Raw genomic sequence first — 23,466 nt, 5'->3', positions numbered from 1 at the left:
TTTTCAACCTGTGAAATTGCACAGGGGCCTTATTGCATAGAAATTTGTCTGGCCTGCTTTATGAAGCCAACTGAATGGGAGGTTTTCTTGGAACTGAAAGACACCCCTTAAATTGTAGAACATCCATTTTCTAATATTATATCAGAAAATAGCATATTATTCTTTAGTACTATTCAATGGCCTTTATGTGTATAGGTAATTTTGCCAACCCTGGAAAAAGACAACATAATAGATTCCTCTATGACTCAATAAGACCACAGGAATAGGTGCTGTGAGAGTACATGACAGTCCTTGGGAGCTTGCCTTTCCCCACATCACACACCTGGGATCTTCATTGTGTCATTGAAGTTTCAGGCATTTAAATAGCACTAACTGAAACATTTCAGTGGAACAAATATTTCCTTCCCATGTGTGCATTGAGGGCTGTGCAAAGGATTTGCAGTTCACGAAGGGGTGTGTTGGAGGGAAGCCTAGGGTTTAATGAAATGTATTGGTACAATGGTAGTGATTAAAAGGACAACAGTATACATAATTTGAATGTGAAGAAAAAAGGGCCAAAGGCTCTAAGAAAGGCAACAAATAAAATCAATTTCTCACAGCAAGAAGTTGGAACATGTGGACTAATAAAGACTAATAAAGCTTCCCATGAGGGGAAGGTTATAGTGAAAACTGGACAGGATATGGACTCCCCAAATCCTGTGATTAAATTAGAGTTTTCCATTCAACTAAACTGCCTGAACATAATACATGCTCAGAAAAAATCTTTCAGTCGAATAAAACAAAATTCTTTCTGAGAAATTTGGATATTTCAGTAGTTAACTTATAGAAGTCCTAAATTTTCTCATTGCCTTTGTGTTAGTCATATTTTAGTCAATGTGGCCAAAATATCTGACATAAACATCCTAAAGAAGGAAAGGTTTATTTTGGCTCATGGTTTCAGAGGTTTCAGTCCATAGTTGGCCTGAAGTGAGACAGAACATCATGGCAGCAGGGCATGATGGAGGAAAGCTTCCCAGCTTATGGTGGCCAGGGAGAGGGAGAGAGAGAGGGTGAAGGAGACAGGGGAGGAGGGAAGAGAGATATCATGGGAACAAGTTATAGTCCCCAAAAATGTGTCCCCAAGGAGCATATTCCCTCCATGTAGGTTCCACCTCCTGCAGTTTCCACCACCTCCCAATAATGTTATGAAATTATTAATGTGACAATGGATTAATCCACTGATCATAACTTGGCGACTTTATACAGCACTTGTTTGTTATATCACAGACAGGTAGGTCAGAGTCTAGGATGAAATGACAGACACGATCCAAGCCCCACCTCTGAACTTTGCTGCACTGGGGACCAGCCTTCAATCTTTGGAGTTGAAGTCTTTGGAGACACTGCAGATAAACCATAACACGCTTACAGTGCTAGGATTTTTAAAAACACTACCTGTAAAGAAGATGGTATTTTGCTCCTTTAAGTTATGACTAATATTTTGATTTTTTGTCCTTGGAAGGAACCTTGGAAGTACAGGCTCCTCAATTTCTCTATCTCATGGATTTTGACAGAAACCTCCATTCCAGGAGGAAAAATAATTAAGTTAAAACTCCAACTAGAAATTCATGAGTCATGCACCTGTCTGGTAACAGGAGGAAAGATGAGGTGGATATGCAGTGGGCAAAGTCCTGGAAAGGCAGTTACTTGATTTTTTTCCTTCCCTCCCCCACCCATATTTATTTCTTTAAACAATAATTCCACAGATAATAAGTAATGTAATGATGAGTCACTTCTAGGAGGCAGTGATTTGATTTTCTAAATACTTCATCCTTTGTAGTTAGCAGAGATCCAACAGTGACATTTAAAAATTATTCTGTTTCTGTAACTTGGCTACTCTTTAAGAGGACTAAGTATGTGGAATGGTGTACACCTACGTGATAATTCATGTCAACCATGTACTTACTACAAAATCTCAGATGCTTCCCCACATAAATCAGTTCCGAGACCCAAGAAGCTAACTCATTAAAATTTACTTGAGATTCCTGTAACCTTTTCTCAGGAAGCAACAGCAGGTATAAAAAGTGCAGGGGTGTGTGTGTGTGTGTGTGTGCGCGTGCGCACGCACGCACATATGCAAAGCTTTAATTCTAGTGTATAAAAGAAATTCTATTTTGTGAGTTGTTGAAGAGTCTGGCAGAGGGTGGGCGAGAAAGCCATGGAATTTTTGAAGTGTGACATAGTAGATTATGGCAAATTAGAAATTTGTCATAGACTATTGATAGAGGAGATGCCAGGCTGAGTCAGATCTCTTCAGTGCCTAGGCAACTATGTAGTTATAAATTAGGATCCTTTGAAAATTGCATTAACATTTTTGGCCAGTAGGCCAATCAAATTCTCTTCTCCTAAATGCAGTAATGGTAATGGTGAGTCAGTCTGCATATATTGTAGCTAGTATTTTACTATTTATTGCTAGTGACAATTTCAAAGTCTGGGTGTTTGATGGTTGCAGGAATATCATGTCATTCCCTAGCTTAATAATGACTAATGGTTCTATCTGAACTACACAACAAAGTTAAAACTCCTTCTTAGCAAGATGTTCAAGGCCCTCAATCATCTGGTCTGCTGCTTAGATCTCATCATCTCATGCTACCATTCACCTGGATTCTGTATCAAAATCCAGATTCATCCTTCCCTTCTTTATGTACTCTTGCATTTAAAGTCCTCTATTTTTGTACTCACCACAAAGATTTGTTCATAAATCAATCATTTAAAGGACAGAGGCTATGGCTTATTTAACTTTGCATGAACAGTACCTGGTACATAGTTGAAGTGCCATAAATGCTCATTAAATTAATACATGTATGCTCAATTTTAAAAATAAACCGTAACTACTAATATACTTGTGTAATAGTGTTCTATGAAATACCTAATGACCCTTATCTTTGTACAATCTCATTACCTTTTGAGAGTGGCAAAACCTCTGCATAAGATGAAATGCCACTCTAATTTTATAAATTATACACCATAAATGTAACTATAGATTATATTATATACAAAAGGAAAATTCTCTGGGTTAGCATAATCTATTTACATGAGCCCTGCAAAAACCAAGGTTTGACTGGTGAAGAAGAGGAATCAGAGATCAAATGCTTGATTAGGATTTTTATGCTCTTTGCTGATTTTGAAGATGGAAGAAACCATGTGGGTGGCTTCTAGGAGCTCAGCTCTTCCAGTTGACAATCAGGAAGGAAATGGGAACCTCAGTCCTACAACAGCAAAGGAAATAATTCTTCCTGCAACCTGGATGAGTTTGGGCATGTTTTCCCCCCACATCTTCCAAATAACAGACAGAGCTGCTAACACCTTGATTTCAGTCTTGGGAAATCCAAAGCAGAGTCATGTCAGTCATGTCATGCCAGTCTCCTGACCTACCTATCTGTGATATAACAAATGAGTGCTATTTAAATCCATTAAGTTTACAGTAATTTGCTTTGAAGCAATGGACAACTGGTACACTTGATGTGCAATTTCATCAAATTAAATTGAATATATATGTTCCACTCTGTTTTGTTTAATTAATTAATAGTTGCTCTCAAATCAAATTAACACTTGGAAACTAGATCAGAGCATTCAGTCATTTCAAACCAAGTAACAAACTGCTATTGGGTGTATGCCATGTCTCATGCACTATGTTAGGCTCTGGCTGGGATTCAGTTCCTGATAAAAGGTACATAGTCAGAATAGCTTGATATGGTCTTACAATAGCAGAGAAAATTGCAGATACATTTTTTTTTTTGGTACCAGGGATTGATTCCAGGAGTGCTTAACCACTGAGCCACATCCCTAGCCCTTTTTATTTATTTTGAGACAGAGTCTAGTTAAGTTGCTCAGGGATTTGTTAATTGCTGAATTGCTGAGGCTGGCTTTGAACTTGTGATCCTTCTGCTCAGCCTCCCAAGCTGCTGGTATTACAGGTGTGCACCACCACGCCTTGCCAGGCACAAATTTATGTCAAAGGAATAAACATAATAGCCTGAAAGTTTGAATATTTAGGGGATTCTTCAATAACAAGTACATTTATTTTCTAATTAACCTTCTGTTTTATTTTTTGCCAAATATGCCTGACATTTTATTTTATTTTTTTAATTGGATAATATTCTTTTTCTCTTGTATATTTAAAAACTCTATCTGATGCAGTTAAAAGAAGTTTAGCTAATTTTTATCTATCTTTTCTAATGCTTTAACATTGGTCTTTTTAGGCTAACTAGTCAATGTATAACTAAAAATGAAAGTATTAAGAAATTTCTAAAGTTTGAAATGGCTAGCATGACTACATGTTAAGTGAGGCATGCTTTTATTGAAGCAATATGAATTTTAAAAAGATTTTACACTAGCAGCCTGAAAACATAAACAAATACTATCAAATGCTGAATTTACAACATATTTAAGCCTTTTGAATTAGTATCTTAGACAGCAGTGTGATGACTGTTCATAATTATGGTAACTCATCAAGTGTTTATCAAAAGCTTTACTGTAAGATATTGATACATTCCACGGTATTTACAGAAGGTCAGAATATCTAGAAGTTTTAGCCAGGAGCCAAGACCTCCTTCTAACTCATAGGTGGTTATTGAGTAGGCTAGCCAGGCAACTGTGCTATCACTAGGTATAGGGTGTGCCAAACATCAGTAGAAAACAAAACCAAGTAGATCATATTACCACATTTTTTTCTAAGGGTATATGCACTACCTGTGGTTGGAAAGAACATTTTTTAGTAATTTCTTGAGGGTGAGAATGAGAATGGTGAATTCCTTACAGGTTGTGCTATACTGCAGGGCTTGTGCTTTGGGGAATGGGAGTAGTAAGATTTGGGAGTCAAAGAGTAGTTACATGTGTATTGGCAATATTGACAAGACCCCAGTAGATACCACACAGCATATAGAAGCAAGTCTAAAACATGACAAACACGGAGGATATATAGAAAGTGAAGACCATGGTAAACTGTAGCAGTCAGTACAGGAGATGTGGGAACATGAGCCTTGGAAAAAAATGAAGTTGCATTTTTCTATCTGGGTGATTTTTCTGCAGGAATTCCTTGCAGAGTGGGTATTGAGAGAGAAACTTTGTCCAAATCAAGATCCTGAATAGGAATCTGAGTAGGTGAGACAAGCCCAGCTGGTGAAGTGACCAAATTCCTGCCAAAGAGAGATTTTGGAATTGGTCTAATAGACAATAGGGAGTAATTCACTTTTGTTAAACAGGTGGTGCTAATTTATTGAGGATACTTGGGAGTCCATCAGCTGTTCAGCAACAAGTTGGTAGCTAAAGAGTTTTAATTTATTAAGGAGTATTTGCATAGATGAAATGCTTCCCAAGTAGGTTTTATCACAGTCACTTGGGGGCAATTGTTAAAAATGAAGATCACTAAGCCCCTCTTGTGGACTTATATTTTACTGGTTTTGGATAGAAACAGTATTTTTACAGTCTCACAGAGTAAGTTTTATTTAAGTATAGCTCTCTTGTAGGGAGTTAGAAAATGTATTTAATAGCAGATTTAGTGTTTTGCCTCTGGGGAATTTCAGTTGGATTACATATTAAAAATGGTGAGGAAAGCAAGAACTTTGGTGAGTTTCATTTAAGCAATTTGACATGTACCTTTTAATGATTTTAAATGAATCTCCCAACTTTTTGGGTCTTTTCTTCTACTAGTTAGTTTCTGAATTGTAGAAAAAGAAAACAAACTTGCACAGCTTAAAATGAGATATTCCAAGAAATTGTCAATATTAACAAATGGTTTGTTATGAAAAGTTCAATCCTTGCCTTAACCTTATTTTAACTTATTTTGATGTTAGCTGGGGATTTTTCTTCTTATGACCAGTAGAGGGAGAAATAGCTCTTGATATAAACAGCTGTCCTTTTTCCAGGCAGAAATAACATTACCAACTTACATTGTATTACGGAATTATTATATTTTTGAATTTGTGATTTATATTCTAGAAATGTAATGAGGTATATGTTTCTTTCATCATTTATAACTTGGGACTTACACACATGGTTACTATGTGGTGTTCATAAATATTCCAATAGTGCACTTCTTTGTTAGGACCAATGGACTAATTAGCAAGATATGTGTGGCCCTTCCCTTGTCTCCACCTGTACTCATGCTCTCCTTTTTTTGGACAACAGTGGTTACCATCCATCTAAATCTGACTTTGGCTTAAGACCTACTTTAGAAACAACTCTAATGAATCCTTCTTTGATCGTGCATCTCTCAATTTATATAGCATGATTAGGTTCCTGTTTTATAGTGCTTAATACAATTGTTTATTTTATGTTTATTAGCATAAATGACTTTTATTCTTCTATTAGATCATAACTAACTTGCCAGATAAAGAATGCCCAGGTAACTCCAAATTTCATATGAATGAGAATTTTAAATTTTTGTCATGTGTCTTATGAAATATTTGAGACATGCTTAATATTAAATTTTTTTCATCTGAAATTCATATTTAACTGGACATTTTTTTTAATTTGATAAACCTGGCAAATCTAATCATAAACACTTTTTACAGTCTTTGTCTTGTTCATATTCATAACTGTGGAGAACTGTGTCAAGTCATAGTGGTTGTTTAAAAAATGAAAATGTCAAAATGCCATATGTGACTAAGTATTATAGGATGAAAGACTAGTATTTTTGAATGTAAAACTTGCTTTTAAATAATCTGCCTTAATATTACATTGATGTGTTTAAATGAAATTTTATTTGTGCTAAAAAGAAAATCACTGTAACAAAGAAATTTGTAATGAGTAGAAATTTGAAGATTTAAAAATAAAAACTAGAGGGAACATTGAAAGATATTTAAGTGACTTAAAATATCTCTCTGAGTTAAGAAACATTATGCAGATTAAGAAAATTCTCTCACAAAATGATTATGGATTCTTAAGAAGAAACAATGCATGATTTTAAAAAGATGCATTATGTGTTGAATCAAGATATGTTGTAAAAAGATGTTACCATTACTATTCATTGTTTGGAATAAAGAGTTTATCCTCTTACTTTGACTTGAAGAGGAAAGACAAAGTATTTTATGGGCACTACCCTGTTTGAATACATTTTGTATGCTTAATTTAAACTCTTTAAATACGGTTACCTTAAACCAAACCTGGGGCATTTCTTTATAGATTTGTTAAGCTTTTATTCACTGATCTAGAAAAAAATAGAGAACCATTCATAATTTCCCCCATCAATATGTAAATATGACAGATGTCTCTAAAACCTCCCTCTGTCAGTTGGAAGTCGTATGTGAAACAATCTCATGACCAGTTTTCATTCTTCTCAAGCATGGCATGACATTAGAATAGAGGGGGATGACAATGTACTGATACAGCCAATTTAAAAGAATAGCAGTCAATAGTGGGCAATTTACACATATAAACCTACACAATAACAAGTGACTGAAAATTGAAAACATTTTGAATCTCATTATCAGCCAAGAAATACAATGTATAACAACATAACACAATTCTCCACCTATTAGCTGAGTATTTTTTGAAAGTGATATACTCACTTGTTGGAAAGCACTTCATAGATGATTGGCAGAAGTGAAAATTGGTGTATACATTTTAGAAAGTGTCTTGGTTTTGAATATATGTATATGGCTGTGTATATGTGTACTCAAATGTGTGTGTATATATGTATGTATACAGACATAAATATGCATGTGCTCTGAGAATGAAGTCTACTTCACCCATTTGCTGACTATATCATATGTGTATTATCTAAGTTATAGACATTCAAATTTAAATGTGTTTTAAAAAAAGATTTTAAATGACTGATCTTTCAATTGAAACAAAATTTAAGACTAAAGATTCTAAACCAAAAATTTCATCCTACCCATGGGCTGATTTTTTCTTTTAAATCTTCAAAATTACTTTATGCAGTTGTATAGGCCTTTTGGTATTCCAACTATTTTAAGTGTTCTTTTAATTTAATTAATTCTTTGTACTTTATTACAATAGGATAATATATGTCTACCTTATTCCTTATGGTCATTAAAAATTGAAAATATCAGGTATCTGTTTCTTACCTGTTCAAAATGAATCCAGATGTTCACCTACTGAAAGGGTGCCAGGTTTTTTCCTATCATAGATCTAACTTGGGAGAATAAATTTGGAACAATCTGTAGGGACTATTGGTCACAGATGGCTGAGCGATAATAAATCCTCAGGTTGAGATAGAGTCCTTCTGGCTTGCAGCATTTGAACTGATTTTAATAATTTAAATTCCTCTACCCTGCATCATCTAAGTAAACAAAAGTATCTCAAGTTTTTCTTTTCTAAAAGATCTACAATTAGATTATGACACCTTAATTTAGTTCTTACTCTTACTTCTGTAGTCTAGCATCGTTCCCAGAAATTTCTCTCCAAGCTGTGAAAGGGTTGAGTTTCCTCTAGCTTGAAAATAATCCCTTTCCCTGCAGGAATGTCTTGCATGTATATATCCTGAGCTGGGTTATAATGCTCCTTCTCCTGTTCAACATCATTCTTGTAACATGCCTTATCATTATTGGCTAAGGCAAGTATCACTTATCCATCATTGCATCTCCACTGCTTAGCAGAACCCCTGGTATTAATAGGTGCTCAATAAGAATGGAAGAAAGTCTTTTAAGACATTTATATTGTGTCATTTATATTGTCCTGTAAATGGTAAAGGAGAGATTTAATAATTCTTTGGTCATTTTAGTTAAAATAGTTTTGACTATTTATTTTATGACAAAAAAGGAGGTTATATATTTCTGACTCAAAGAATTTGAGCCCCATTTCTAGATATTATTTATTATGTTTGAGAGCTTAAGACCTTTTTTTTCTGATGTAAATTTTCTCAATCAGAGTTCAAATAGAATCTAATGGCACATTCAAATTAGGATAATTCCTGTGTGGGTATTGGTGTTTCATAAAGAGATTATACAAAAGCAGTGGTCAGGAAGTAGAGAAATTCCAAGATACAATACAGCACCTTGGCATTCCTGAGAGAGAGAATGTGGTCACAACAGGACCAATGGGAAGAGAGGAGGTAGGGTGTTGGGAATTGGAAGGAGAAAAATCATGTGTTTAGAGGACAACCGTGTAGAGGGACGTTGGCCACCCAGAAGCACTCTTCTCTATCCCCTTGAGTTCTTGCTGGGACTTTCCATCAATCAAGTGCAAACCTTAGGGAGGGAAGGGCAGGAATGTAGTTCTTACCAGTTGACCTCCCATGGGAAAGGGCAGAATGGAAAGTGGATCTGGAAGGGAATGGGGGGAAGGGGGCCCAATGATGCTGTTTACTATATTGAAGGTATTTTCTCTATGGAAAATCCATACTGCACAAAGAGAACATAAATCCAGCAAACAAATGCCATCACAGCAGAATTGGTCTTGCATTTATTTTAAAATATTGAAATTAAAGCAATCTTAGTCTTTAGAAACTTCATGGAGTGACAAGATTTGACAAGCCCATGAAAATCTTCAGTTGTAGAATATTAGCCCAATTGCGGGTGAACTGTGTACCACAGATTGCATTGCTGTTGACCTCAGGCCCGACTTCATATGAGAGTTCGGGACCACATTTGCACTAATGGGATATTTCATCCCATAAGGGAATGCATTTCTCAATGCACTAAAATGCTTTCCTCTTGCATCAGTCTTTTTAATAATGTGGAGAGATTTCGCCAACTGGGTTCACTGTGGACTGCCTGCAATACACATTTTGCTTTCAAATGCTATATTATCTTAGTCTACAACCTTCAATTTAAATTTGAGTAAATGGTGCTTTGGTTCTGTGAAAATTCTTTTTATGCTCTGTATTGAACTCAAATAGATAACAATTTTCACATATCTGGCTAAAGAGAATATTGATGTCTAAATAAATTTGAGTGTAGAAGGTTTTATACACATTGATTTTATCACGCCACAGATATGAAGCATATATTTGCTACCTGAAATTGGCACGCTGACATAACAAATAAACGACTTTAAAAATATGTGTGTGTAGACTGGAAAACATAGGTTTCTATTCTGACACACACACCAATGGTCTTCAAACAGGAAAGCCAACCAATTAGGCAGCAAGCTCCTGACTGAAACTAATAGTTTGAAAATTAGCAGCCATGTGCAAAAATGGTAGATTCAAACTATGTCTTCAAAATCACTATGTCCCATCATTCCCCATACACAATATTTAAATTTGAATAATCCTTTGGAAAATATAAATTTAGTATGACTAGAAAATTAACCAACATGTTTTAAGTAAAACTTCATGCAGTGAGAAAATATTGTCATCTTAGTAGGTTTTGTCATAGTTGGAGTGGGTTTTGTCACAAAAGGATTGACTGGTTTTCACACATTTAGGTAATAGCACAATTTGACTCAATATATCAATACTTTTGTGTGAAAGTTAAGTACAATGTTTAACCTTTTAACTAAATAGTTATGAAAACAAGTTAAAAATTTAAGACGAGGCTTTGGCAAAGAGAACAAAATTCAGTGTCAAGACAGTCCCACTGGAATGATTGTATTTTAGAAAAGGAACAGCATAGTATAATGGAACTTGTCTGGAAAGAGAACTCTAAGATTACGTCCATAATGCTTGTCCACTGAGTTGGAAGTGGTGGTTAATAACTTGGACTCTGGAGCGTGACCCCATCAGTGAACCCACTATCATGACTGTACCCTACCAAACCCTTGTTGGAGAGCTCCCATCAGTTCCCAGGAACTGAATTTGAAGACAGAGGGTATCCAAATCTGTGCCTCACTTCTCCTCCCTCTTTGGATCTTTCCCAACTCAGATTAACATGGGCAATTTTGATGAATAAAAATACAATTTATTTGATCCATTCATTATTACTTTAAAATCTATGCCTGTTAAGATCCATATGTGGAGTTCTTTTGGGTCTGATTTATGTTGTGTGACGTATCTGCTTATGTTCCTTCATGTTTTCATACCTCCCCTGGTGCTCAGCTATTGTTTAGTTGTTGACAGATACTGCAATTCCAGAATTGTTCAGAGAAATAGTTTCAAGCATAGGATAATATCTTCCTCCAGAGAGGACTTTTTGTGAACCTTTGTGGGGTCCCTGAGAGCTGTATCTACCAGAGATTGTTTCAGATAAATTTCACAGCTGAGATCCTCTGAAGCTGTACTGCATTCCTAGGGACCCTGAAAGCTTCCAGTTCACACCCAGTTCTACTTTAGGAATGCAATACTTTAGGTTCTCAAACTAACATAAGTTATCCCTTTCCAGTGCGAGTGTCCCAGACTCAATCCTCCTCTCTTTGTCCTACCAGGCTATTAAAATGCTTCTTGGTCTATCATCCTCTCAGACACTGTCTCTGGAATCAATGTTACTTCTATGGAGAAGTGGCCTTAAAACCAAGAAGGAGAAGAAAAGGGGGAACGTGAAGAAGGGAAGGAGAAAGATTAGAAAAAGGTTCAGAAAGCAGATTCCTAACATTGAAGGAATGCAGGCCATTTAAAGAATAGAGTATCAGGAACCTGGGTCAGCAAAGTCCAGCAGAAAGGTCAGAAGCATGAATAAGAGTGAGGGTTTTGAATCTGTCTTGAAGCTCATTAGGGGATCCCAAGACTCTCCACTTCAGCAAACTCAATGACCAAGCTGTCTCGGATACACATGTTCAGTTTGCAGACGACTGGACGGTGAGTTAACTAGAGATTCCTTTGTGAGCATAATAATGAAGGTAAAATGGGCTAAAGTGGAGGGGCTGAGGCAGAAGGAAGGGAATAAGGCAGGATAGAAAAATGCATGATATTTTGGACTTTGAAACCTGACTGGTGTGATCTGAATGTGTCCCTCCAAAAATGCATGTACTCCTAATCCCCATTGTTGGTGGTATTAACAAGTGAGGCCACTGGGAAGTAAGTAAGCTATGAAGTCTCTGTTCTTGTGAAGGGATTAATAAAAGGGGTTGAAGGGAAACCCTTTTCCTCCCTTCCACCTCTGAGGACACAGTGTTGGCCGCTTCCATCATGTGAGCATTCAGCAAGAGGTGCCCTATTTGAAGCAGAAAGAAACAAGTTTTCACCAGACACTGAATCTGGTGAAGTCTGGATCTTGGGCTTCCCAACCCCCAGAACTATAGCTTGGAATGTAGCTCAATGGTAGAGTGGGTGCCTGACATGCATGGGGCCTCAGGTTCAATCCCCAGCACCTCCAAAAAAAAAAAAAAATACAACCCAATCTTCAGAACTGGGAGAAATAAGTTTTTACTTATTTGTTTGGGGACACTCTCATGCCTAAACCCAATACAATGTTTTTGTTTATAGATTATCCAGTCTATGGTCTTTTTTTTTTTTTTTAAATACCAGCAGTAATGGACAAAGGCACAGGTTTTTCTGTTCCAGAATGTCTGAATCTACCAGTTTTCTCATTTCTATCACAAAAGGTTAACTGCCGCTGCTCAACCGATGTGATTCTGCAACTTGTATTTGGGGTAAAAAATGGGCGTTCATAACCCACTTGAATCAAATGTATGGAAGATGATATATCATGAGCCTTGTAATGTTATGAACAACCAATAAAAAAAAAAAGTAAAAAAAAAAAAAAGAATTTAATATGAATGAAATCACAAAGTATTTATTCCTGCATGTCAGGTTTCTTTTGCTCATCTCCCCCCATTTTTTGGGGGGAGGATATCCATCCATGTTGTTGCATATTTTAGTAGTTCTTTTCATTGCTGAATAGTATTCCATGGTACTAATAATCCACAATATATTTTGCAATTCTCATTGGTAGATTGATTCTAGATTCAGACACTGAATCTGGTGAAGTATTGATCTTGGGCTGTTATAAATAGGAATCTTCTCATTTTATCCTTTTTGTGGGAAAATTTTTAGGAGTAAAACTGATGAAATACAGTGTACCTAAATTATTAATTTTATATGAAATTGCCAAAATGGTGGCTATATTTTATACTCCTACTAACAATGCATGCAACTTGCAATATTTTTCTATCCTCACAAATATAGGGTGTTTCATATTTTGGATTTTAGCCATTTCTTTTGAGTGTCTAGTAGTATCTCATTGTTTTTAATTTGCATTTCTCTGATTAGTAATTATTCTGCACCTTTAATTTCCTTATTGGATATTGGTATATTATTTTTTGAGAAGTCTCTTAAAAACCTTTATTCCTTTAAAAATTAGGGGTTGTTCATATTTTTATTGTTGATTTATAGGAATTCTTTGGCTATCCTAGGTATGCATTTTTCCAGGTATATGTCCTTGGGGTGTGTTTTCCAACCAAGAGCTTCTCTGTTTAGGTTCTTACTTGCATCTTTAATGAATAAACATTTTCAATTTTAGTAGGTTTAAATTGTTTTTATGCTTAATATTTTAAATTTTTAAAATATTTCCTTATTCTTGGTTGTAAATATATCCTCTTATGTTTTCTTCTAGTAGAATTTTGTATTTTTAGATTTTATGTTTGATTCCAAATTAGTTTTGTATGTGGAGTGACAATTATCCAATTTTTAGCACCATTCTTGAGATGTATTTACTTCCTCCATTGATATAACCTTGTATATCAATTAATCCTACATGTGTGAGAATATTCTGGACTTTGTTTTGGCTAATCCATTTATCTATTCTGATTGGTAATTATTCTGCATCTTTAATTTGCTTATTGGATATTGATATATTATTTTTTAAAACACTGTGACAGTGTTTTAGAATCTAGATTAATGTACAGAATAATACAAATATGCTTTTCTGAAACAAGATATTTGTTTTACTCAGAGTTCTCCAGAGAAACATACTGCTGATTAATTAATTTCTTCATTGTAGTATTTGACTCAGGGGTCATGGGGGCTAGAAACCCTACAATCATGGGGGCTAGAAACCCTACAATCTGCCATTAGCAAGCTGGAGAACAGGAAAACTGGTGGTGCAATTCAGTTTGAGTCTGAAGGCCCAAAAACCAGGAGGACCAATGTCCTAGGTAGGAGGAAATAGATATCCCAGCTTGAATACACATAGTAAATTTGGTCTTCTCTTGATTCTTGTTCAACTTAAATTAAGCCCTCAATGGTTTGAGTGATATCCACCATCACTGATGAGGGCAATCTTCTTAACTCAATTTAGCAATTCAATTTCTTTTGGGGACACTCTCATGCCAAAACCCAAAATAATGTTTTACCCAGTCCTCTGAGATCCTCTAGCTCAGTCAGGTTGACCATTAAACTTCACTATAGTATAATTCCTCCACCTTTACTACTTTAAAAATCTCATGACTATCCTGTGTTATTTGCATTTCAAAATAGATCGTAGAATTGATTTTTTAATTTCTTCAAAAAGGCCTGCTAGAATTTTGATCTTAGTGTTGAATTAAGGGAGAACAGATAATGAGATACACACAATCAACTTGATCTTTCTGTTATTTAGAACTTTGATTTCTATAACAAATGTTTTTAGTTTTCTATTTAGAAATTTGGCCTTTTGTTAGATTAATTTGTAGTTATTAGTTGTTTTTAATACTAGTATAAGTTATATCCTTTTATATTTTTTATTTTCCAATTATCTGTTTCTTTTATATAGAGATGCAATTGATTTCATATCTTACATCCCCAAACCTGGAAAATTCTCTTACGGTCATAAACGTATCATTTTTTAATAATAACAGTTTTCAGTCCTCACTTTCTGATATTTATGAATTTAGAAATACAATTCATCTATTATTGCTTCAGCTAGAACATTCACTACCTTGTTGTATAAAGTGGTAGAAGTTGATATTCTTGCTTTTTTCCTAGTCATAAAAGAAAGAAAAAAAATCACACTAATATCACTATTTGTATTATTGTAGCAATATTTTTATTTTCTTTTAATGAAAAAGGCATGATGACCTTCTTAAATACTGCACCACTTAAAGTGATCATATGGTGTTTCTCTTTTAGTTTGTTAACTTATTGAATTACACATATTGATTTTAAATGTTAAACCCACCTTGTACTTGTGGGAGGAGGATGAAAGCTCCATTTTGTAATGATATATTATTCTTTAGATATAGCTAGGTTTGATTTGCCAATGTCTTACTGACTTGTATTTATGATGATGAGGGGTAGTCATTTGTAAATTATATTTTTTAAAATGCTTTCGTTAAGTTTGATTTTGGGGGGTTATGCTGGCTGCATGATATGACTTAGAAAGCTTTTTGCCTCCTCTATTCATGAAAGATTTTATGTAGAAATTTTATTCTGTCTTCCTTAAATGAATTCAATATTGAAGCCATCTTTGATCAAGACTGTGTTTTTGTGTGTAAGTGAGGGAGGAATTTATGATGACATATATATTAATCTGTAGATATAGGCTATTTAATTTTTCTAATCCTTCATGCTTCATTTATAATAGGTTGTATTTTTAAAGGAATTTTCCATTTTATATCAATTTTAAGGTTAATTGATATGTTATTACTTATTATATTCCTTTATTCCTGTATCTGTATTTATTTTGAGATAATTATCTTTTATTTATAATTTGTTTGACTGTTTTTAACCATGAAAAGATGTTGAATATTTTCAGTGATTTTTTTTTTTAATTTTACATCAGTTGATCTGATCATGCTGTACTTCTCTCCTTTATTCTATTATTGGGGTATATTGTATTGATATTTCATTGATTTTTATGTTTAGTCATCTTTGCATTCCAGGAATAAATCCTACTTGGTGATGGTGTATAATCTTTTCAATATGCTACTGAATTCAGTGTGCTAGTATTTTTTTCTCAAAAAATTTGCATCAATATTCATAAGGGATTTTGGCTTGCAATTTTCTTGCATTTTAGCATCTTTGTCTGGCTTTGGGGTCAGGGTAATGCTGGCCTCACAGAATTTGTACGTATGTAGTTTGTGTTCCCTCCTCTCTGTTCTAAACTTTGTTTAGTTTGCTCTTCTTTTTTGTATTAGGCACTATAATTATATATAATATACATTTTTACATACTCATAAATGCATGGAATGTAATTTGCTTCACTTCAGTCCTCAGTACTTCCTGTTTTTCTGCCATTTCTCCCTGATTTTCTTTTTATAATTCCTCAAATTATAAAATTAGGTTGTTGATTTGAGATTTGTTTTGGGGTTTTAATAGGTTTATAACAGTAAATTTCCTTTTAAGCATTGCTTGATTTTTTTTTATTTTCAACAATATGTCTTTTCTAATTCTTTTGTGGTTTTTTTTCTTCGATCCACTTATTAAGAGTATAGCTTCATTTCTTCAAGTACATTGAATTTTACAGTTTTAACTCTTTGAATGATTTCTAGCATTATTCCATTGTGATCAGAAAAAAATATTTTCTATCTTTATTTCTTCATTTGGCTTTGTGTTACTGTTTAGTGTACTTTCATTTCATCTTGAAGAATAATCTTGTATATTTTTTGCAGGGCAGATCCAAGGGTTACTGTGTTCCCGTAAATTTTGTTTATCTGGAAATGTCTTAATTTTCCCATCATTTTTGAAGGAAAATTTTGCTGGATATAGGATTTCTGGTTGACAGTTATCCTTTTCTTTTAGCAATCTGAATATGTTGGTCCCAATGCATTCTGACTTCCATAGTTTCAGATGAGAAATTTGATAATGATTTTATTGATACTTCTAATATGTGACAATTTACTTTTTCCTAAGATTCTCTCTTTGAAATTTCAATTGTAATGTGTCTTGGTGTGGGTCTTTTCTGAGTTCATCTTGGAGTTTGTTGAGCTTTTTGTGCATTTATATTCGTGCCATTTATAAAATTTGAGATATTTGAAGCCATTATTTTGTCAACATTTTCTCTTTCTTTCTTGTCTTTCTGACCAACTTTTGGTCACCATGCTTATGTCAATCTGCCTGATGATGTCCTGTAAGTTGCTTAAGTTCTGTTCACTTTTCTTCCATCTTTTTCTTTCTGTTCCTTCTGGTTTCCATTGTCCTCTCTTCAAGTTCACTGATTCTTTTTTTTTTCCTGCTGAAATCTGCTTTTGAGTCCCTCCAGTGAATTTCTTCATTTCAGTTATTTTATTTTTCAGCTCTAGTGTTCATGTTGGTTCCTTTTTATCTTTCACATCTTTTTTATTGCTATTTCCATTTTACTAGTACATTGTTTTCTTTACTTTTCCCTTATCTCCCTATACTTCCTTGAGCATCTTCATTTAAAGTCTTTATAAAATAGATCTGTCATCAGATCTTTTTAGAGACAATTTCTGTTGATTGATCAACTTATTCATTTACTTATTTTTGGTGCTGGGAATTGAATCCAGAGCCTCATCCATGCTAAGCATGTGCTGTATCATTGAACTGTACTTTCAACCCATGATTTTCCCCTTTGTCTCATACATTCCTGGTTATTGATATATGTGACAATTTGTTATTGTTTTTGTTGAAAACTGGACATTTAAATCTAATAATGTGGTAACTTTGGGAACAGATTTTATACCTTCTCTAGGGTTTGCTATTTTACTTTATTTTATTATTATTTTTTAATGGATATGGGCTGTATCTATGCCATGGATCCACTTGATGTGTAAACTTAAGGTCTTCTTGGTTCTTCCCTGAGCCTGTACTTTTCCATGGGCATATATAGTCACTTTCTAATTTTCCCTATTTATGTTTTTGAATTTGATTTTTCTAATTCTTAATGTATTACTTCTAAAAAGGAAAAAAAGAAAACAATGTATTGGAGTAGACAGAGAGGAGCCCTTTATAGGCCCTGGAAGTCAGCAGTCAGAGGGGTAGGGCTTGCAACACCATGGGGGAGTTCAACCACAATGGCCTCCTGTTTCTTTGTCGGTGTCTCTGTAATCAGAAGCTCAGAAGCAGTGATCAGTGAATGCAAGTACAGATTCCTATTTGGAGGCTAGGGTCCTTTGTTGCCAAACTCAGCTTGCACAAGCTGTGTGCAGATTGCTCTCCCAATGCATACACAGCTGCCTGCCATAGTGCAAAGGTGGAGGATGAGTAGTTGCTATTATGCTAAAAGCTAAAATTGACCACAATTCACTGTCCAAGCCTTTATCTGGAAGTTGCAATCCCTCAATAGACTCCAGCGATTCAAATTGTTTCAACAGATAGATTTGCCAATGCAATTATTTTCATGTAGGGAGACACATTCCTGGTGCTTCCTACTCTTCAATCTTCTGAGAATCCTCTTCCTTAATTTAATGGACCTTTTTTTGGTTGGTTATAAACTTGAGGGTTATAGGTTGACAAACTGAGGCCCATGGACCAAATCTGGTCAATGACCTGTTTTGTTATGACCTGTAATCTAATGATTTTGACATTTTTAAGCATAAAAAGTGAAGACTATTATTCATGTAACAAACATAAGTATTTATACAGATTAACTTATTTAAGTATAAAATGTAAAAAAGACTGTCATATATCAAAAAGTTTTATAAGTGCTTTATATGTATTAAATTATTTAGTTCTCACAATTAAATTAGAAAAGAAATATTGATTTTCTTATAGGAAACATTAGAGGAGCACTTAAAGTATAGTTTGCTATTGGTTTCTGATTTTTTAAATCAAGTCAAGAAAATTTCTTTCTATTCTAAATGGATGATGAATTTGCTTCAAACACTTTTGGCTTCCATATAGGTTGTTATAGTAAGTTATATTGAGGTCTCCTTGCATTCCTTAAAGAAATACTACTTGATTTTGCTTAATTTTATGTTTATACATTTATATATTTTAGATAAGTTTATATAGTTTTTAAGATGTCTAGTTTTGATCAAATTTATAACAATATCAATGAATAAGATGAAATTCTTTATAATAGTATTTTCGTTAACTTTGCACAGTACCTTTAATTTTTATAAACTCTTTGTTTTCCTTTGCTTTGTCAGTCTCCAGATGATAAACAAATTTAATCTATTAATAGGGTATTTAACAGATCCCCTTTGCTTTTTAAGAAAAACATTAATATTAAAACCTGAACCAATACAGCATCGCTTTAGAACATATTTTGCCTCTTTTATGGAACTCCTGTTGGGGTTTGTCTTGGGAACAGGCCAGTTCCCAAGACAAAATATATGCCCTTTGAGGACAAAGACCATATTCTTTTTTTTCTTGGTATTTTCAGACCCTAGCATAGTGTGGTGGATAGCAAATTCTCACCACATATGTGTTGAATAGATGTAATTATTTTGCTTGGTGGGAGAAGATACATTTTCCTCAACTGGATCTTACCTTGAGTGTTTACATACCTTTTAGACAACTGCACCTAAGGATAACAACTAAACCTAGAAGGGAATCAGAATAATAATTGAAAAAAAAATGGTAACCTGGAAAACTTGGCCATGAAGCCATTGCTTTTGTTGCAGTGTCAGTACCAAGGAAACTTGCTCCTTGTTCTCCATGTTTTAATTAGAGTAAGGAATGTAGAGTAACTTTTAGACATGCTATCATGAGGGTTACCACCTGGTGGACTTCTTTGAGTAGCATGTATTATTTAGGAGAGATTTTTCAATGCCCATGTCATAAAATGATAAGCATATGGCTTATTATTAGTGTTTTTTTTTTCTGGAATCTAGTCTTTTTATATATGGCAAAAATCTGTTACTAGTATTTTTTGAGCCAAAGAGTCTCTGTAGTCTATAAATTTAAATCTGATCTTAATATAATATATGCCTCCTGTAGATAGAAAAGATGTTCCTATTCACATAGGGCTAGTTACTTTGGATTATGATTTTCAGTGTCACATTTTTTTAAATAAAATGTTTTAATTTTCTTTCATTTGAACACTGCAAGCTGTATTTTTAGGACTGAAGATTTAATTTCAACAGGATATGTTTAGAACTCTCATGTACTGGCTTTCTGAAAACATTGAGTTTCATCTTATTATGAAAAGTGTAAACAGGTTACAGCTCAGAAACAGGTGCTAAAAGACTCAGCTCTTTGAACTTCATAGGGATGTCGTCCAGCTGCGCACAGCAGAGGGTTCAAATGTGATTTCAAATAACACAGAATTAGAATCCCACATCTTTTCATCCTTTTTCCTCTCTTTGTTTGTTAACTGGCAGTACACAGTGCAAGCTCCATTCATATGTAAAATAAAAAGCATCCCCTTCCCAATTTTGTCAACACATTTCCACAGGAAACCACATGTCTAACTAAGCAAGGGAAATCGTTAAAGTCTCATGAATACAATGTTAACTGTGATTTAGAACCAATGTGTGTGTGTGTGTGTGTGTGTGTGTCTTTCTTTTTAATTGAGTACTTACTGAGCATCTAGTATGTACCATGCATTTCTTCAAGAGTTAAGAATATATTTGTGAACATGACAGGTAAGATCCTATCTCTTGTAGGGATTACATTCTGGAGGAGGGAGATGGCAACCAACCAATCAACTGATTTCAGCTAATGAAAATTGTCATACAGGAAACAATACAACATCAACTAGAGAGTGAATTAGGGACTGGAGCATAGTAGAATATAGAGTCATTGGAGTGAAGACCCTTCATGCTTTTAAAAATCCTTATTATTTAACATCATTTTAAAGAAATTGCTGATACTGCAACATTCCCCCCAACAGAAGTGAATATACATTTCTAAAAAGTAAAAACATTTTGCCACCCAGACAAAATAACATTATCATACTTAATAAAATTTATGATAATTCCTTGGTGTCATCTAATAACTGATCCATGTTTAAATTTCCCCCAAATGTTCGCCAGATGTCTTTACAGTTGGTTTCTACAAACATTACTGAATCCAGGGTCATTTATTGCATCTGATTCATCAAGTCCCAAAAGTCTGTCTTTTGATCAAAAGCAATTTCACAGCACAGAGACTTAATCAATTGTTTTGTTGAATATTCTACCTTCCAGACATTGTCTTATTTCTTCCTCATGGTGTCATTTAATGAATAACTTAACACCTTCTATTTTATGTAACCTGGAATTTAATTTCAAAGTATTGAATAGTTTCTAGTTAAGCATTTTTTAAGTAGAACACATCAAAAGTGATTTATATCTATATTGCATTGTATATGGAAACATACTAGTTGTCCTACTATCAATGAAGCTAAATCATGACCATTAAAATAGGGAGATGACAGTTTTGTTCCTTCATTGTACATTAAAATTTTCCTTTACAACCAGAAAATCTGTGTAGCACCCTTTAGCACCATGTACACATCCAATTTCCAATCCATCATTTATGTAATAATCATTAAATTTGTAATCTTTATCTGAAGATATAATTTCATTAGATATTCCAAAATAATGATTCTTTTATAATTTGTTCTTCCTTCTGGCAGTCTTCTAAAGGAGAGTTTACTCTTATGACCTGGGATAATTTGGTTGCTCTAAAATACAGTTGCTATTGAAAGAGGTATTTAGCTTTCCCCTTTAGTTTCCAATTTTCAGAGAAAAAAAATGATAAATAGCCAATACAAAAGGCAATAATGATCTTTTTTTCAAAGATTTTTCCCCTTTTTCAAGTATTATTATGGATTTGTGAATTTTATTGTATCAATGTTGAATGTTCATCAATGTTTCATTAAACATTTGATAATTACATGATCTTATTCTTCTGAAATCTCAAAGTGTCACAATTTTGTTCAATGGAAGACCCTTTAAGCTGGCTTTGGGTTATTTTGACATTACTTCATTGAGATATTTGTCAGGAAAAGTTTTCTGGAAGACGCATAGAAATTACCTCTCTAAAAGAAGAACTTGATAAGATGGACTTCATTTAAACAAAGAAGCAAACAAACAACTCTTGTGCTTCCAAAGACACTGTTAACCTAAATGAGAAAGCATTTGTAAAATGGATCTGAGGACAGTAAACAACATTGTTAGATCTATGCCAGCCAACTGCCTGTTTTTATAAATAAAGTTTTGCCTGTTTTTATAAATAAAGTTTTATCGGAACACAGATATACCCATTGATTTAGGATTGTTTAGATAGCTTTTGTACTACAATGACAAAATTGAGTAGTCTTGACAGACATTTCCTGTTTTCTAAAGCCTAAAATACTTACTGCCTGACCTTTAGCAGAAAATGTTTGTTGACCCCTGGTTGCGACTATAAAAAGAAGTTCAATTAATATGATCTTTTTTGTTTCTTGCTATTGCAGGGGTTGGTCTTGTTTTTCCAACTACATTGTTAACTGCTATTTAAAAGCAATAATTTCTGTATCTTTAATAATATCCAGAAACAGGTGAGTATAGAGCAGGTACTCTGTCAATACTTAATTAGTTTATCTATTGAAAGTACTTAAGGCAATAAAGTGTCAGACACATATGTGTATTTAATGTGTTGGAATAATATGTGACTTGGATATATGAATACACTGGAAAAGTACTGAGAGTGAAAGTAGGTTTTCTGTACCCTTCATGTTAGATTACAGAGACAACCCTACTTTTCTACCTACCCACAAATGTGCCTTATATAAGATAATAATTTCATTCACCGACTACTGAAATAATGCAGTGTCATTTGTGACCTGACTAGATAAAATGAACTTTCCGTGCTGAAAAAGCCTCTGACTTTTGCAAGGGGAGACATTAAGGTCAACATCTGTGGTTCTCAAGAGCTTTTGCTCAGCTTGACATAAAAAGAGATATTAAAAAAACACAAATTCATAATGGAAACAGTGATAAAAAGTAATGCACAATTTAGCTCTAAGGAAAACTGTCAGTGGGCCTAGATTGAGAATTTACTAAAAAAGACAGCAGTTCCCATTCACTTTGAACAACCCATCTTACCTTCCCTATGTGCTGCAAGACCATTGGATTTGTACATTGCCAATTTCATTAGATACAGTACAAGGAAGGACTGTGTCCCTTCGCAGTGGGTCAGCTGGGGCAGCTTTCCTTTGCCTTTATTGGTTCTTCTGGTCCAGTGGCTTATGACTCTTGTCAGCTTGTTTGGCAAAAATAACAGCCAATCCTCCTTCAAAAGAAATTTTAGGTTGTCTTCACATCTTGGCTACTGTGAGAAGAACTCGAATGACTATGGGAATGCTAATGTCTTTTCATGTTCTTTCTTTCAATTCTTCAATAAATACTTAGAAATGGAATTGCTGGATTAGATGGCAGTTCTATTTTCAAAACTTTAGGAGCCTCCATATTGTTTTCCATACCAGCTGTACCATTTTGCATTCCTACCAAGAGTGTACCAGGGTCCTCTACATCCTTGCTAACACTTGTTATTTATTTTTATAACACTGCATTGTATATTTAAAAACTTTTGAAAGAATTGATCTCATATAAAATATTCTTACCACAAAAAAATAAAATTTAAAATGAGAAAAGTGACAGCTAAAGGTGGGTTTCTATCATTGTGATTAGTATTTATTTTTGCTCATGTATTATAATTAATGCTTAACTTTGTACAAATCACAATTTAGTTTCAGTTTTTGACATAGTGAAATCTGCATGGGACTAAAATCTATTAACTAAATACAATTTCTGTGCAATAAGAAAATTATTTTGTGTGCATTATTCATAAACAATGGAACA

This window comes from Marmota marmota, unplaced genomic scaffold, assembly GCF_001458135.2.
Source record: "Marmota marmota marmota unplaced genomic scaffold, marMar, whole genome shotgun sequence".
NCBI classification, from domain to species: domain Eukaryota; kingdom Metazoa; phylum Chordata; class Mammalia; order Rodentia; family Sciuridae; genus Marmota; species Marmota marmota.
The sequence above is the reverse complement of the archived record's forward strand: the minus strand, read 5'-3'. Positions refer to the sequence as shown.